Below are 7,940 nucleotides of genomic sequence, written 5' to 3'. Positions count from 1 at the left end.
GTCGTTATATTGGAGTCTATAAGACGTGGAACTATATAGCCATTGTTTGTCATAAGTCATTACTATATTCAAATACAAAACTTGAAATAACCGGTGAATAATGTATATATCAAAATATCGTATATAGGGAGGTATCGTTATATCGGAGCTATCCGAAGACCTGGACCAGCATAGACAATTTTCTGTCATAGGCTGTAGCATCCATTACGAACTTCAAATACGACATCTCAAACAATTTCTGTGGGTATTGTACCTAAACTCAACTCAAATAACGAATATAGGGAGGTACCGTTATATGGGGGCTATACGAAGACGTGGACGTGCACAGACAATTTTCTGTCTTAGGCTGTAGTATCCATTACGAACTTCAAACACCAAATTTGAAACAATTCCGATGAATAATGTCGCTACAATCATTAAAATACCGAATTTTGGGAGGTACCATTATATGGGGACTATATGAAACGTGGACCTATATGGCCCATTTACAAACTTAACTACCTTAACCTGCTGGAAAAATAAACATGTGTGCAAAATTTTAGCCTTCTATCTCAATTCGTTCGAAAGATAGCGTGATTACAACAGACAGACGGACATCGCTAAATCGACTTAGAAGTTTACGCTGATCAAGAATATATGTACTTTGTTGTATCAGACAAGATTATTCGAGGAGTTACAAACGGAATGACAAAGTTAATATACCCTCCATAGTATGGTGGAGAGTATAGAAAGCGTTTTGTATTCAAAATACAGGGTAATATGAAAAACTCCAACCAACTTCAGAGTGCTGTCATTTCTAAGCCACTCGTCCGACAGCTGTTAAAATTATTCCAGTCACAAATTATTCCGAAGAGTTGTTGTAGCAGTAGTACATGTATGTGTTTGCGTTCTGCTAATCTGGTTCCAGCTACAGGTTTAGAAATTTGGCTACTTTAAGGGGCTGTAGCCAGAGATCTTCTGGAGTTAGTTGGGTAGGTTTGGCTGAGCAATTAAAAAGGTATAGCGTATTGTGCGGGCCTGTATCGCACGCCGGGCAGGCGTCACGCACATCTTCATCAATTCGTGCCCAATACGAATTGAGACGACTACACTATCCTGAACGTAATTGCGCCAAGACTACCCTGGTTTGTCTAGGCAGCTGTCGTTCTTCAGCTTCAATGGAGGGGGGTGGACTCCGAGGACGGCATTCACTTTATAACTGCTAATAGCATCCGCGACTGCATCGGTGTGAATGCCACTCAGACCTGCCTGATAGTCTTCTTGATGTAGAGGTTCTCTTTTGTAGCGCTGGACATCCCTCTCTAGATCATGTATGTCCTTCCTGACACGCCTGGGTGGGGGAGATTTATCCACCATATAATGGTTGGGATGACTCTCACGGTAACACCCAAGCAGGTGCTGCAACGAAAGCATATGATTATGCTATGGCTTTCGCCTCCTCATGTAGATTGTCCACTGGTGTCATGAGGAGGCACCCTGTCGCAGTTCTCAGGGCAGCGTTCTGGCAGGTCTGAATATGCTTCCACTGCGTAGCACTTGTATTCGCAGACCAAACTGGAGCCGCATAGCTGACCACAGACCGACCTATCGCGTTATAAAAGGTCAACAAGGTTTCTTTGTCCGCACCCCAAGAGCTGCCGGCTAACGCCTTGAGAACCTTGTTCCTACTTTTCGTCTTGTCGCAGATAGCTGTGGCTTGCGCGGACGACTTGAACATGCTGTCGAACGTGACCCCAAGAATCTTGGGGTAGTTCGTGGTCGGTATTAGATTCCCCTCGACCTGAACATTCAGCTGTGTTCTCATCTCCGCAGACCATGTGGTAAAGAGTGTGGCCGTTGATTTTGTGGCGGATATTTTCATATTCCTCGCGTGGAAGTATGCGGCAAGCTCCATGAGATAGGGGTTCAACCTTTCGCATATGTCATCGACCACTGTACCCGACGCCATGATCGTACAATCATCCGCATACGTTACGATCTCAATGCCGTCTGGAGGGCGATGAATTCCGGAAAGGTAGAGGTTAAACAGTTCCGGAGATATCACCCCACCTTGGGGAACTCCCTGTTTCACTTTACGGGCTTTGGACTTATTGTTCCGGAATTCCACGTACGACTGGCGTCCACACATATAGTTGATTATCCAACGTTTCAAACTTGGCCGGAGTGTAGTTCTCTGCACGTCCTCAAACAGTGTGGCATGATTGACCGTATCAAATGCCTTTGATAGGTCAAGGGCTACCAACACTGTTCTGTCACACGGCCTGTTCTGGTTCAGTCCTCTACTAATGTGTGTGGAAATGGCGTGTAATGCTGTTGTGGTACTATGTTGTGGACGGAATCCGTGCTGGTGGTTGGCAACTGTATAGCTTCCTCTAATGCTGGGGAGGAGTAAAGCCTCAAGAGTCTTTGCTACTGGCGACATAAGCGAAATCGGCCTGTACGATTCGCCTTTGCTGGCATCCTTGACTGGCTTCAGTAGCGGGACCACCCGCCCCATTTTCCAGGATTCGGGCACTATGTGGGTGGCTAGCGATAAATTGTCGGTTAAAATATTCCGCGCACCTCTTCGGATCAGTCACCGTTACGGTGTTAAAAGTGACTGAGGTCCTATCATCCTTTTTTTCCAGGGTTCGAGAGCGACTTAGCCGTTACCCACACCTTACTCATATCGGTTCCAATGTTGCAGCACTTCAGATGATCTAGCCACTTTTTCGTTTGTGATTTGTAATTCTTTATTTATTTATTTGTACCATGACAAGTATGCAAAGCCTTTAGGCCAATTAAAGCGAATACTATATGCTAAACAATATGATTCAACAACTATAAAAATAATAATAAAAAACAAAAAAAAAAAATATATATATATACATAATATGAAATGAAAGCTAGTTTTCTTTAAAGCTAACATAATAAGTTTACATGATGAGTGAACTACTCCAACAAAAGGACATTTCAAAATGTCCTTATTAAAAAAGTATAATTAAGAAAAATGAGATCATGGAAAAAACTATTAAATGTAAATAGGTATTCATGAAGATTCATTCTGAAAGTGCACCGAGAATAATTAGAAAAGAAAATAAATATTCATTAAAAATCCAGTATTATAGATGTAAGAGGCCTTAAAAATATACTGAAAAAAACTACTATTATTGCTAGATAGCAATACAGGGAAGACGCACAAGAGCTAAAAACATATCATCAGTCGAAGTGATGAACAAGTCTCTTAAAGAAAGTGAGTGAAGTAACACTGAAATCTTTTTTTTTCAATTGGTAAAGCATTGTACAAACGCGCAACACGAACATGAAATGAGTCATTCAAGAGATTATGCTCCTGTACCAACCGGTTGACTTCCACTGTCAAATCACTGATTCTAGGATCAGTAGGGTTGGTACGACGGAGATCATCACGCTCGTTTGCTAATCCCACTGCCTCTGCTGGGAGGTTTGGTCTTATCTCGGGTATTCGACCAGCAGGTATATAGCGAGCGGCTGCAGCTTTGATGATGTTTCGGAAAATCCTTTCTGCTACCCGAACATCAGAAGGGTTGGGCAGTTCTCTGAAGCGGCGGTTGGTGAATTCTCTGAACTCTGGCCACTGAGCTTTCCCATGGTTAAGGAAAGTGCGGCGTTCAGAGGTTACGAAATCGGGCGACCTGCTTATGGAGACGATTATCGGGAGATGGTCTGAGCCAAGAGAAATGACGGGTTGCCAAGTCACGTCATTTATCAGACCGGGTGACACTATGGTTAAGTCTGGCGAACTGTGACACTCTCCTCTTATTCGGGTGGGGGCATCCTCGTTAACCGTGCAGAATGTGGAGCAGTCAATCTGCTCTGCCAGCGCTGATCCCCTCTGGTCATTACCTAGGACGGAATGCCACAACTCATGGTGGGCATTAAAATCCCCTAGTACCAGGCGGTTATTGCCTACCAATAATGGGCTAATATCAGGCAAATAACGCGGTTCACAGCTATTAATCGGCGGGATATACACATTAAGCACCTCTACCTCGGCAGTTCCACACTTGACTACTTCCCCCATACATTCCATGTATGGGTCAATAGAGACTAGCTCAAGCGAGATAGGTCTGTACTGAACAGAATGGTGTAACAGGAACGCTAATCCCCCACCTCCACTTCTGGTGCGATCCTTCCTTAGTACGTTGTAACCATAACAACGTTGTAGGCTGCAATTTTCATTCAGCTTGGTTTCCTCACCGCTGCGATCTTAATATTCCTCCGACTCATAAATTCCACTATCTCATCTATTTTGCCTAGAAGTCCGTTGCATTTGAATTGCAAGAATGCTGCACAATCCAGAGTTGGAACAGCAACATGTGGCGTTAGGTTCTGCGGTGTTGGTTGCTGTTCTGGAGACTGCGGTGGAGTGCCATACTCCGACGACGTCTCTGATGAGGACGACGAAGAAGTGGACTCGCTGGGGACTACGTTACTGCAGCAAGTCGCAACATAATCCCTTTCGCTGTAGTCTCGCAAACGCCTTAGTCCGGAACAGTTCTTAAAGTGCACCCATTCTCTGCATCCTTTACATCGCACCGAAACAGATCTGTGGTGGATGACGTTCTGACAAACCAAGCAGAACCAAGGTCCGGGGTTTTTCTCAATCCCGGTACGGACCAATAAAATCCGGAGCAAGCATTCCGGGATATGCTGCTCCCAATGCAGAAAAATAAACAAACACAAACATGTACATACTGGGTTGGCAGCCGCTGGCCGAAACTGGGATCTTGTTGTTTCGGGTCAATCCGGTATCGTAGAACCCGCTGCCGTGGGATTGTTCCGAAGAGTTGCCTTGCTTGGCCGAAAGTGGTGAACTGACGAATTTAGTTTTCTCCGATGAGAAATCATTCGTTGTCCAGCAGTTTGTAAACAAAATGGTCGTGTTTACTTGTCAAAGAAGTCCAGCTGAAAATTTGCACCACCAGAACTCAAGCGCCGAGTATGGTGATGGTGTGGGCCGCCATAACAGCCGATGGTCGCTCTCCGCTCGTCTTAATCAACCATGGCATCAGAATAAACGCCGCATATTATCACGAAAATATTCTGGAGGGTGTATTAAAGCCTTGGGCATGCTAACATTTTGGCCGCAGACCTTGGACATTCCAACAGGACTCAGCACCCCGCACTCAGCACGTGCCACCCAAAAATGGTTACAAAATGAGGTTACTCGCTTCATTTCCAGCGCACAATGGCCACCAAAATCTCCGGATACCAATCTGTTGGACTATTACGTATGGTGTGTTTTGGAAAGCAGGTTGGCACTAAAAATACCAAAGTGTCAATCACCTCAAGCAAGCGCTTCCCGGGAATGTGTCAAATTACCGCAGAGCAACCTTCGGGCAGCGTGTGACGGTTTCATTGGCCGTTTCGTGGCAAAGGTGACCAATACGAACAAATCTGAACTTATTCTAAAATTTGAAGCTATTTGCGACATTTTTGCTTTCATTCAATAAAATTAAAAAATAAATAAAAATTATGGCGTATGACTTTGTTGCACTTTTTTATCTCACCCTCTTTGTATATTTCCAATGTGTATCAGAATGAGAAAAGATGCAAATAGCTGGGATTTCGTATTACCCATGGTACAAATGAAGACGAGGTATGCTAAGTTTGAAAAAAAGTAAATAAAGAGGCACATTTTTTAATAAAGTTTAAATTATTTGACCATATTTATGCGTTTTATTGGTTTCTATTATAAACTAAATTCTAAAATAACGATATACAGTATGCATATTAATAAATTCTAAATACATGTTAAAAAAGAGTGCTTGTTGAAGCTTAATAGTTGCTATTTACAGATCCGTCAAACGGCCCCATATTATCGCCAAAATCTTGCATATCCTCGTCTAGAGGATCATCAACGTCATCAATCAACGGGGCTTCGGGACAATTTCTGCAGCGGCTTTCGTTGACCCCATAGTTTATACATGTCGAGCCTACACATTCGCAACAGCCATCATGAAACCATCTAAAAAACAAAATTTACAAAATTCCATTTCACTTTTATAGTACTAAGATATTTACCTATAGCTACTTGCTCCGGTGCTCTGGCAACTTTGGCGACACTTATTCCATGAAGTGCATTGATCCAGATAAATCACTGTACAATTGACAATACCCATGTTGTCCCGTTCTTTAATGGCTCCATCTAAATTTTTGTCGTTGTTTTCCATAGGGAAACTATGTAGTTTGGGACCAGATAAAACCTTATCAAAGTCTAACGGGAATGTAAAAATATTCCAATTGAAATCCAGTTCATCAGCTGGGAAGATACTAGAACATTAAAAGTTCGGGGACTCCTTCAAAATCCTCGACATGTGATTTTTTAGAGATGGAGTTGCGTGTATCATTCTGTTTTGGACAAAGTTCTGAAAAAATATAAATTATAACATAATTAGAAAATCCATGTAAACAAATGAAAAATCTAAATGTAAACAAATATAGATATTCCTTATTTTAATATTAAATTCAAGGTGTATTTATTAAGGTATAATTGACATTCATTTTTGATTGTGAATAATCACATCTGTATCAGACGATGTGCGTGAAAATGAATTTAAATTTAAATTCTACTACTTTGATTTTTCGCTTACCAACACTGGTTTTCTCTCAGAGATAAATTTAAATTTAACTACATTTTCGTGAGAGTAAATTTAAATTTAACTCAAAAGTGCTTGTTATGAAACAAAATAAAAGTTAAAATTATGAAAATAATATAACAATAAAATGTTATATGAATTTTATTAAAAAATTATAATTGTAAGAACTTTGGCCAGAACAAGAACAGTGGCCAGACTTATATTTCATATGGTCACTGTAGGAGAAATGGGTTTGGACCCACTGTGGGAAAATGGTTAGGGATGCGTCTTTATGGTGTCCATCTGGAATTCCCACAGTGGCCAGACTATATTTCATATGGTCACTGTAGGAGAAATGGGTTTGGATCACTGTGGGAAAATGGTTAGGGATGCACCTTTATGGTTTCATTTTCGGAAAGAGCATCGAAAATGCTCCTAGACCAATGATTCTCATAATCCAAAACCATCTGGAATTCCCACAGTGGCCAGATTTATATTTCATGTGGTCCTCTTGGAGAAATTGGTTTGGACCCACTGTTGGAAAATGGTTAGGGATGCACCTTTATGGTGTCCATTTTCGGGAAGAGCATCGAAAATGCTCCTAGACCAATGATTCTCATAATCCAAACCCATCTGGAATTCTCACAGTGGCCAGATTTATATTTCATATGGTCACTGTAGGAGAAATGGGTTTGGACCCACTGTGGGAAAATGGTTAGGGATGCACCTTTATGGTGCTCATTTTCGGAAAGAGCTTCGAAAATGTCCTAGACCAATGATTCTCATATCCAAACCCATCTGGAATTCCCACAGTGGCCAGACTTATATTTCATATGGTCACTGTAGGAGAAAGGTTTGGACCCACTGTGGGAAAATGGTTAGGATGCGCCTTTATGGTGTTCATTTTTCGGAAAAGAGCATCGAACATGCTCCTAGACCAATGATTTATCATATTCCAAACCATCTGGAGAAATTGGTTTGGACCCACTGTTGGAAAATGGTAAAATGGTAAAATTTACCAAAAATGGAATTTGGTTAAATTTTGTACAACAACACTGCTGTACCTGTATTTTTCTACATGTTATGTCAAATAACTTTTTTAACATGCAACAATCGGTTTTGTTTATTTAACATTTTCACAAAGTTATTATATTGGGGAAAATACAAAACATGAATGGAATGTTGGGTTTCTCCACAAAATTGAATCCAAGATAGTAGGACAAAATGTTTTATCCCAAAATTATGCATTTGCCCGTTTCAATTTATTTTCTTTATTTAAAACACGACAATCACATATGCAAAATGTGTATAGATTTTGACAGATTATGGGCTCTCAATAAA

General features: G+C 41.3%; 1 pseudogene; it reads right to left on the bottom strand.

Moving 5' to 3' along the window:
• Positions 1–5,756: 5,756 nt before the first annotated feature.
• Positions 5,757–6,471, bottom strand: LOC131807078 (protein twisted gastrulation-like; annotated as a pseudogene).
• Positions 6,472–7,940: the final 1,469 nt, after the last annotated feature.

Source organism: Musca domestica, unplaced genomic scaffold (assembly GCF_030504385.1).
Source record: "Musca domestica strain aabys unplaced genomic scaffold, Musca_domestica.polishedcontigs.V.1.1 959, whole genome shotgun sequence".
Lineage (NCBI taxonomy): Eukaryota > Metazoa > Arthropoda > Insecta > Diptera > Muscidae > Musca > Musca domestica.
This window is presented reverse-complemented; position numbering and strand designations above follow the sequence as displayed.